We start from the raw sequence: 11,444 nt of genomic DNA on the forward strand, positions 1-11,444 counted from the left end.
ATATTTTTAAATTTTGAATCTGGTAACTAGCAAATAGAATTTTAAAATATTAAAAAAATTGATTTGCGAACCTTATAAAAAATAATAAATTAATAATGAAATTAATTACTTATTTGAATTATATGCATAATATTAATGTGTTTAGTAAATTATTAATTTTCTTAAAAAGATAGTAATTATTTTCTTATAAAAGCTAGTAAGTAATTTCCAATAAAAGCTGGTAAGTAATTTCCTATAAAAGCTAGTAAGTAATTTCCTATAAAAGCTAGTAAGTAATTTCGTATAAAAGCTAGTAAGTAATTTCTTATATATAAAAGCTAGTAAATAATTTCCTATAAAAGCTAGTAAGTAATTTTCTATAAAAGCTATTAAGTAATTTCTTATAAAATTATTAATTTTACAATTAGTAAATTAGGAATTTCCTTAATAGTAATTTTAAATTTTATTTAAAAAATTAATTAAATTCCATTGATAATCGAGAATGCACTTCAATGAAAATCTTTTGAATGATCCCAGAAATATAGTATTTTATTATAAAACTCAACAACAGGGCCTCTCATTTTTATCTCGTCATATTCACCTAAGGCTTCACAAACCTTTGAGGCGCCACTGGTAGAGGTTAAGCCCTGGTTATAAAACCATCGATTAATAGTAAATAATTCATAAGTTATTAAATTTGAATTTTAAGTAAAATTACTTTAAATTCGTAATAAAAGTGCAAATTAAAATAACTATTAATTTAGTATACCACTTATTTAAAGGTTAGCTTTATTAAATTTAAATCAGTATTTTCAAATACCCACGGTGGGGTACAGCTTTAGAAAATTGTAATATAGATAAGGTCAAATACTTTAAATCTGAGGCTACTAAATCGTGACAGTTAAAACGGTCAATTCTCTTTCGTGGCGTGGGTTAACGATTTAATTGATTCGGCGTTCAATCGGTATTAGTTCCCTCAATCTAACTATACCAGTGCCGAACCATTGTTGTTGATCAAAGGGCTTTTTTCGCCCCTGAGTTAAAATTTTAGGCAAAAGTCCCCTCGAAACAGTTAATTTATTTGTCAGTGACCACTGAGGCGACAAATATCAACGATACGTCCATGAATGGGATATGTAAAACTCTCTCAGGCACGATCCCCGTTTGGTCCCCCTTTACGTCACATTCGGCAGTTTCCGCCCTCATTCTGCGTTACGTCATTATAGTACGGTCTCTAAACATTTGATTATTATAACATATTTGCTCACCTGATTTTGCTTCGTTTTATTTACACAAAAGGAATGAGATCTAATAATAATAATAATAATAATCAGCTAGGAACGTCCCTTGTTAGGAAAATTAATTGTTAGGAACGTCCCTTTTCAAGAACGTCTCTAGTTAGTATATTTTTTTGAAAGGATAATCATTTGTAAGGATAATCATTTGTAAGGATAATCATTTGTAAGGATACTCATTTGTAAGGATAATCATTTGTAAGGATAATCATTTGTAAGTATAATCATTTGTAAGTATAATCATTTGTAAGAATAATCATTTGTAAGGATAATCATTTGTAAGGATCGTCACTTTTAAGGATAATCATTTGTAAAGATCGTCACTTGTAAGGATAGTCATTTGTAAGGATCGTCACTTGTAAGGATAATCATTTGTAAGGATCGTCACTTGTAAGGATAATCATTTGTAAGGATAATCATTTGTAAGTATAATCATTTGTAAGGATAATCATTTGTTAGGATAACCATTTGTAAGGATAATAATTTGTAAGGATAATCATTTGTAAGGATAATCATTTGCAAGGATAATAATTTGTAAGGATAATCATTTGTAAGTATAATCATTTGTAAGAATAATCATTTGTAAGGATCGTCACTTGTAAGGATAATCATTTGTAAGGATCGTCACTTGTAAGGATAATCATTTGTAAGGATAATCATTTGTAAGGATAATCATTTGTAAGGATAATCATTTGTAAGGATAATAATTTGTAAGGATAATCATTTGTAAGGATAATCATTTGTAAGGATAATCATTTATAAGGATAATAATTTGTAAGTATAATCATTTGTAAGAATAATCATTTGTAAGGATAATCATTTGTAAAGATCGTCACTTGTAAGGATCATCATTTGTAAGGATCGTCACTTGTAAGGATAATCATTTGTAAGGATCGTCACTTGTAAGGATAATCATTTGGAAGGATAATCATTTGTAAGTATAATCATTTGTAAGAATAATCATTTGTAAGGATAATCATTTGAAAGGATCGTCACTTGTAAGGATAATCATTTGTAAGGATCGTCACTTGTAAGGATCGTCACTTGTAGGGATAATCATTTGTAAGTATAATCATTTGTAAGGATAATCATTTGTAAGGATCGTCACTTGTAAGGATAATCATTTGTAAGGATAATCATTTGTAAAGATAATCATTGGTACGTATAATCATTTGTAAGGATAATTATTTGTAAGGATAACCATTTGTAAGGATAATCATTTGTAAGGATAATCATTTGTAAGGATAATCATTTGTAAGGATCGTCACTTGCAAGGATAATCATTTGTAAGGATAATCATTTGAAAGGATCGTCACTTGTAAGGATAATCATTTGTAAGGATCGTCACTTGTAAGGATAATCATTTGTAAGGATCGTCACTTGTAAGGATAATCATTTGTAAGGATCGTCACTTGTAAGGATAATCATTTGTAAGGATCGTCACTTGTAAGGATAATCATTTGTAAGGATAATCATTTGTAAGGATCGTCACTTGTAAGGATCGTCACTTGTAAGGATCGTCACTTGAAAGGATCGTCACTTGAAAGGATCGTCACTTGAAAGGATCGTCACTTGAAAGGATCGTCACTTGAAAGTATCATCACTTGAAAGGATGGTCACTTGAAAGGATCGTCACTTGTAAGGATAATCATTTGTAAGGATCGTCACTTGATAGGATCGTCACTTGTAAGGATAATCATTTGTAAGGATCGTCAATTAAAAGGATCGTCACTTGTAAGGATCGTCACTTGAAAGGATCGTCACTTGAAAGGATCGTCACTTGAAAGGATCGTCACTTGTAAGGATCGTCACTTGTAAGGATAATCATTTGTAAGGATCGTCACTTGTAAGGATAATCATTTGTAAGGATCGTCACTTGTAAGGATAATCATTTGTAAGGATCGTCACTTGTAAGGATAATCATTTGTAAGGATCGTCACTTGTAAGGATAATCATTTGTAAGGATCGTCACTTGTAAGGATAATCATTTGTAAGGATAATCATTTGTAAGGATCGTCACTTGTAAGGATCGTCACTTGTAAGGATCGTCACTTGAAAGGATCGGCACTTGAAAGGATCGTCACTTGAAAGGATCGTCACTTGAAAGGATCGTCACTTGAAAGTATCATCACTTGAAAGGATGGTCACTTGAAAGGATCGTCACTTGTAAGGATAATCATTTGTAAGGATCGTCACTTGTAAGGATCGTCACTTGTAAGGATCGTCACTTGAAAGGATCGTCACTTGAAAGGATCGTCACTTGAAAGGATCGTCACTTGAAAGGATCGTCACTTGTAAGGATCGTCACTTGTAAGGATAATCATTTGTAAGGATCGTCACTTGTAAGGATAATCATTTGTAAGGATCGTCGTTTGTAAGGATAATCATTTGTAAGGATCGTCACTTGTAAGGATAATCATTTGTAAGGATCGTCACTTGTAAGGATAATCATTTGTAAGGATAATCATTTGTAAGTATAATCATTTGTAAGGATAATCATTTGTAAGAATAATCATTTGTAAGGATCGTCACTTGTAAGAATAATCATTTGTAAGGATAATCATTTGAAAGGATCGTCACTTGTAAGGATAATCATTTGAAAGGATCGTCACTTGTAAGGATAATCATTTGTAAGGATCACCACTTGTAAGGATCGTCACTTGAAAGGATCGTCACTTGAAAGGATCGTCACTTGAAAGGATCGTCAATTGAAAGGATCGTCACTTGTAAGGATAATCATTTGTAAGGATCGTCACTTGAAAGGATCGTCACTTGAAAGGATCGTCACTTGAAAGGATCGTCACTTGAAAGGATCGTCACTTGTGAGGATCGTCACTTGAAAGGATCGTCACTTGAAAGGATCGTCAATTGAAAGGATCGTCACTTGTAAGGATAATCATTTGTAAGGATCGTCACTTGAAAGGATCGTCACTTGTAAGGATAATCATTTGTAAGGATCGTCACTTGTAAGGATAATCATTTGTAAGGATCGTCACTTGTAAGGATAATCATTTGTAAGGATCGTCACTTGTAAGGATAATCATTTGTAAGGATCGTCACTTGTAAGGATAATCATTTGTAAAGATCGTCACTTGTAAGGATAGTCATTTGTAAGGATCGTCACTTGTAAGGATAATCATTTGTAAGGATCGTCACTTGTAAGGATAATCATTTGTAAGGATAATCATTTGTAAGTATAATCATTTGTAAGGATAATCATTTGTTAGGATAACCATTTGTAAGGATAATAATTTGTAAGGATAATCATTTGTAAGGATAATCATTTGCAAGGATAATAATTTGTAAGGATAATCATTTGTAAGTATAATCATTTGTAAGAATAATCATTTGTAAGGATCGTCACTTGTAAGGATAATCATTTGTAAGGATCGTCACTTGTAAGGATAATCATTTGTAAGGATAATCATTTGTAAGGATAATCATTTGTAAGGATAATCATTTGTAAGGATAATAATTTGTAAGGATAATCATTTGTAAGGATAATCATTTGTAAGGATAATCATTTATAAGGATAATAATTTGTAAGTATAATCATTTGTAAGAATAATCATTTGTAAGGATAATCATTTGTAAAGATCGTCACTTGTAAGGATCATCATTTGTAAGGATCGTCACTTGTAAGGATAATCATTTGTAAGGATCGTCACTTGTAAGGATAATCATTTGGAAGGATAATCATTTGTAAGTATAATCATTTGTAAGAATAATCATTTGTAAGGATAATCATTTGAAAGGATCGTCACTTGTAAGGATAATCATTTGTAAGGATCGTCACTTGTAAGGATCGTCACTTGTAGGGATAATCATTTGTAAGTATAATCATTTGTAAGGATAATCATTTGTAAGGATCGTCACTTGTAAGGATAATCATTTGTAAGGATAATCATTTGTAAAGATAATCATTGGTACGTATAATCATTTGTAAGGATAATTATTTGTAAGGATAACCATTTGTAAGGATAATCATTTGTAAGGATAATCATTTGTAAGGATAATCATTTGTAAGGATCGTCACTTGCAAGGATAATCATTTGTAAGGATAATCATTTGAAAGGATCGTCACTTGTAAGGATAATCATTTGTAAGGATCGTCACTTGTAAGGATAATCATTTGTAAGGATCGTCACTTGTAAGGATAATCATTTGTAAGGATCGTCACTTGTAAGGATAATCATTTGTAAGGATCGTCACTTGTAAGGATAATCATTTGTAAGGATAATCATTTGTAAGGATCGTCACTTGTAAGGATCGTCACTTGTAAGGATCGTCACTTGAAAGGATCGTCACTTGAAAGGATCGTCACTTGAAAGGATCGTCACTTGAAAGGATCGTCACTTGAAAGTATCATCACTTGAAAGGATGGTCACTTGAAAGGATCGTCACTTGTAAGGATAATCATTTGTAAGGATCGTCACTTGATAGGATCGTCACTTGTAAGGATAATCATTTGTAAGGATCGTCAATTAAAAGGATCGTCACTTGTAAGGATCGTCACTTGAAAGGATCGTCACTTGAAAGGATCGTCACTTGAAAGGATCGTCACTTGTAAGGATCGTCACTTGTAAGGATAATCATTTGTAAGGATCGTCACTTGTAAGGATAATCATTTGTAAGGATCGTCACTTGTAAGGATAATCATTTGTAAGGATCGTCACTTGTAAGGATAATCATTTGTAAGGATCGTCACTTGTAAGGATAATCATTTGTAAGGATCGTCACTTGTAAGGATAATCATTTGTAAGGATAATCATTTGTAAGGATCGTCACTTGTAAGGATCGTCACTTGTAAGGATCGTCACTTGAAAGGATCGGCACTTGAAAGGATCGTCACTTGAAAGGATCGTCACTTGAAAGGATCGTCACTTGAAAGTATCATCACTTGAAAGGATGGTCACTTGAAAGGATCGTCACTTGTAAGGATAATCATTTGTAAGGATCGTCACTTGTAAGGATCGTCACTTGTAAGGATCGTCACTTGAAAGGATCGTCACTTGAAAGGATCGTCACTTGAAAGGATCGTCACTTGAAAGGATCGTCACTTGTAAGGATCGTCACTTGTAAGGATAATCATTTGTAAGGATCGTCACTTGTAAGGATAATCATTTGTAAGGATCGTCGTTTGTAAGGATAATCATTTGTAAGGATCGTCACTTGTAAGGATAATCATTTGTAAGGATCGTCACTTGTAAGGATAATCATTTGTAAGGATAATCATTTGTAAGTATAATCATTTGTAAGGATAATCATTTGTAAGAATAATCATTTGTAAGGATCGTCACTTGTAAGAATAATCATTTGTAAGGATAATCATTTGAAAGGATCGTCACTTGTAAGGATAATCATTTGAAAGGATCGTCACTTGTAAGGATAATCATTTGTAAGGATCACCACTTGTAAGGATCGTCACTTGAAAGGATCGTCACTTGAAAGGATCGTCACTTGAAAGGATCGTCAATTGAAAGGATCGTCACTTGTAAGGATAATCATTTGTAAGGATCGTCACTTGAAAGGATCGTCACTTGAAAGGATCGTCACTTGAAAGGATCGTCACTTGAAAGGATCGTCACTTGTGAGGATCGTCACTTGAAAGGATCGTCACTTGAAAGGATCGTCAATTGAAAGGATCGTCACTTGTAAGGATAATCATTTGTAAGGATCGTCACTTGAAAGGATCGTCACTTGTAAGGATAATCATTTGTAAGGATCGTCACTTGTAAGGATAATCATTTGTAAGGATCGTCACTTGTAAGGATAATCATTTGTAAGGATCGTCACTTGTAAGGATAATCATTTGTAAGGATCGTCACTTGTAAGAATAATCATTTGTAAGGATAATCATTTGAAAGGATCGTCACTTGTAAGGATAATCATTTGAAAGGATCGTCACTTGTAAGGATAATCATTTGTAAGGATCACCACTTGTAAGGATCGTCACTTGAAAGGATCGTCACTTGAAAGGATCGTCACTTGTGAGGATCGTCACTTGAAAGGATCGTCAATTGAAAGGATCGTCACTTGTAAGGATAATCATTTGTAAGGATCGTCACTTGAAAGGATCGTCACTTGAAAGGATCGTCACTTGAAAGGATCGTCACTTGTGAGGATCGTCACTTGAAAGGATCGTCACTTGAAAGGATCGTCAATTGAAAGGATCGTCACTTGTAAGGATAATCATTTGTAAGGATCGTCACTTGAAAGGATCGTCACTTGTAAGGATAATCATTTGTAAGGATCGTCACTTGAAAGGATCGTCACTTGTAAGGATAATCATTTGTAAGGATCGTCACTTGTAAGGATAATCATTTGTAAGGATCGTCACTTGTAAGGATAATCATTTGTAAGGATCGTCACTTGTAAGGATAATCATTTGTAAGGATCGTCACTTGTAAGAATAATCATTTGTAAGGATAATCATTTGAAAGGATCGTCACTTGTAAGGATAATCATTTGAAAGGATCGTCACTTGTAAGGATAATCATTTGTAAGGATCACCACTTGTAAGGATCGTCACTTGAAAGGATCGTCACTTGAAAGGATCGTCACTTGTGAGGATCGTCACTTGAAAGGATCGTCAATTGAAAGGATCGTCACTTGTAAGGATAATCATTTGTAAGGATCGTCACTTGAAAGGATCGTCACTTGAAAGGATCGTCACTTGAAAGGATCGTCACTTGTGAGGATCGTCACTTGAAAGGATCGTCACTTGAAAGGATCGTCAATTGAAAGGATCGTCACTTGTAAGGATAATCATTTGTAAGGATCGTCACTTGAAAGGATCGTCACTTGTAAGGATAATCATTTGTAAGGATCGTCACTTGAAAGGATCGTCACTTGTAAGGATAATCATTTGTAAGGATCACCACTTGTAAGGATCGTCACTTGAAAGGATCGTCACTTGAAAGGATCGTCACTTGAAAGGATCGTCACTTGTGAGGATCGTCACTTGAAAGGATCGTCACTTGAAAGGATCGTCAATTGAAAGGATCGTCACTTGTAAGGATAATCATTTGTAAGGATCGTCACTTGAAAGGATCGTCACTTGTAAGGATAATCATTTGTAAGGATCGTCACTTGAAAGGATCGTCCCTCGAAAGGACGAAATGGTCCTATTAGTATACCCCAAGTACTAGTATTATCGAATAAAATTTTTCGCCAATTAAAACCAGCACCCCCAGATCTCTTATAAACCGCAGACCCTCTCTAGTTAAACTTTATAGAAAATAAAACAAAGGAAATAGTGAAAATAATGACTCGGTTCAATTTGATAAGTTGACTCAAAGTAATAGTTCTGCTGGAAATAAGAGATCTGCTCAAAATAACAAAATTAACAATGCCAAAGATGAATATTACGATTTCAGTCATCATGAAGAGGGAGGTTTAGAATATTTAGCAGGGTGGGTTGCAAAAAAATTCATAAGTAAATACCCAAATTTAAAATTAAAAAGTAATAAATCTAGATTAGAGCACAATTACGCTGTTCCGTCCTGGGTAGCTCAGTTATCTTACGCTTTTATTGTTGTGTCGTCTTGTGAATTTGTTTCGGATATAAAGCAATATGAGGTTATATTTCTAAAGCATCACTATACCAATGATTTAAGACCAAGCTTATCAAATGAATTTGGCATAGTGAGAAACATCTCAGAAAAAATAAGTGAAATATTTCCAATATATCCTAAACCTGTAACAAATACATTTGTAAAAATGCGAATATTCATAAGAATGAGATTTTTACATCAGTTTAATTTGAAGTCTGACCAAAAAAGAACAGCAAAGAAAACCAAAATGTTTGTGACTTTAAATGTTCTTACCCTAGTTATTCATTTTACCAAAAATACATTTTTCAATGTTCAATTTTATCTAATGTACCAGATTTTAAAATGAAATTTTATTCCCAGTGTTTACTTTTGAAGTTTTCAATGTTAAATATTATCTAACAGGGTTGCCACAAAATTTTCAGATTCAAATTCCCTGACTATTCCCTGTTTTCCCTGACCATTTTAAGAGATTTTCCCTGACTTATTAAGGGCAAAATTTTTCTTTTATATTTTACTTTTATCAGAAGTTAATAAATTTGGATGGACTTATATTTCAGTAAAAAGGTTATTGCAATGTTGAAAAAAATAGCCAAACATTCAAGGAAATAAATGATAATCGTGTAATTTGTCATACATCTAGAGATTTAAATTACCTTCAAAAAGTGCCCAGATTAAATTAAATTCCCTGACTTTTCCCTGAATCTTTACAAATTCTTAAAATTCCCTGACATTTCCCTGACTTTTTAGGCCCATTTTTAATTTCCCTGACTTTTCCCTGATCTCCCTGTTTTCCCTGACGTGTGGCAACCCTGTCTAAAGTACCTGATTTTAAATTAAAATGAAATTTTATTCCCAGTGTTTACTTTTCAATTTTTCTTTTACAAACGAACATTCATAAGTTTTATCTTTGAATTTAAAAAGCAATAGTATCGGGTGGGAAAGTGGGATTCGCGCCCCTATTATTAAAAAAACCTCAACACAATGACGTCACACGGCCTTCGTAATATTTTCCGCAAATCAAAAGGCGATCGAGACCTCGTTGGGTTGAGCCGGCGCCAAAAAAAGTCAGTTGGTAGAAATTTGGTTTAATATACAATTAAATCTTATAGGAACGAAACAGCTGACAGAGAAAATAAACCACTTTTTACATTTTTATTTTTAAGCGCTTTAAAAATCAAAATCTACACAATACGTTTATATTATTTATAAAATTTGGTTTAAAATAAAAATTAAGCTATGAACCACTGCGATGTCGACTTCGGATTCGATACCGGCCAGTCGTTCTCCACATCTTACAACTATTTCTCCACTCATCAATGCGAATGGAACTGCATTGGCTACATCATCGTCGTCACTTCTATCCAAGACAAACTGTGGTTCTTTCGCGATATTTCGAGGTTCGAGTGTCCTACTTTAGGAATATAAAAATAGCAATAGTTAATACTATACATTATACCTGATTAACATAAGAATAGGTATGACACTTCCTATATTGCTTTAATGCTAATCTTCCAACCGAACCTTTTTTCGACACTGATACTGCGATTTGGACTCGTAACTTGGTGATTACTTTTTGTTATTGTTAAGAATTTAAGCCTAATATCAAAGAGCACGTCCTGGAGTCGCGAGGGGGTTTGGTTTTGTTTTGAAGTCGGCGTGCGAATCACGCGTGCCAAAAATGTATACTTGGGCGCCTAGCGCCTAATATTCCGCGTTTCTATCGGAAACCAGATATTTCGGCTCAGGTGGAAGTTTCGTATATTTTCTAAATTATTTATCTCGCTTTTCTTTCTCTACTTGGGTTTAATTAATCTAAGCCTAATTAACCACTGGATTTGCAGCTCGCTCCGCTCAAGACGTTTTCGGTTTTTGCGACGACCTAGTATTATTGACCTACTAATATTGGTCGGAATTAAAAATATTAACAATATCTACTAAAAGTATTTGTTATACACTACTTAAAATATTCGTTACAACTTTTAACTAGGCGCTTCCACGAGGGGCTCGGTCCACAAAATATTTCGCTGATGAAGTCGGCAACCTTTTCGCTTTTAGAGACTTTCAAAGGAGTTGTATTTCTCTTTCCGCTTTCTGAAATGTATTAGCGTTGTCCCAGTAAATTATTTGAGTAACTGTGCCTAGCAACAAATCTTCGCAATGCTAATAAGAAACTCTCGGCAGATAGATCTGATAGTTTTTCAATGTGAACCGCTTTGACTACAGCACGTGTGAAGAGCGATATGTATGACATTTTGGTTCCAGGGTTTCCTTCATCCTTAATAAACACAGGTCCATGCGTGTAGTAGAGAAAGGCTGACTCTTGATTTCTCGATCTCTTGGAGGTCGTGCAGTCTCCTCTTGATCGTTTGCATACCAAACAGTCTTTGATGATTTGTTTCACTTTTCGTCTACATTTTAAAATCAAATATTGATCCTGTAAGCTTGTTAGCGTTGTACAAAAACCGGTTTGCGAAATTCGTTCATTTTCTTGGTTGACGAGTAAATCGTTAAAGCGATGATTCTCAGGATGTTTCTGAGCTTCGAAAATTCGGACATCCGCAATCTATCTCCAACTCTTAAGATTTCGTCTCCACCGATAAAAGGTTTATACTTG

Source organism: Leiobunum rupestre, chromosome 7, assembly GCF_980474605.1.
Source record: "Leiobunum rupestre chromosome 7, qqLeiRupe1.1.hap1, whole genome shotgun sequence".
NCBI classification, from domain to species: Eukaryota; Metazoa; Arthropoda; class Arachnida; order Opiliones; family Sclerosomatidae; genus Leiobunum; species Leiobunum rupestre.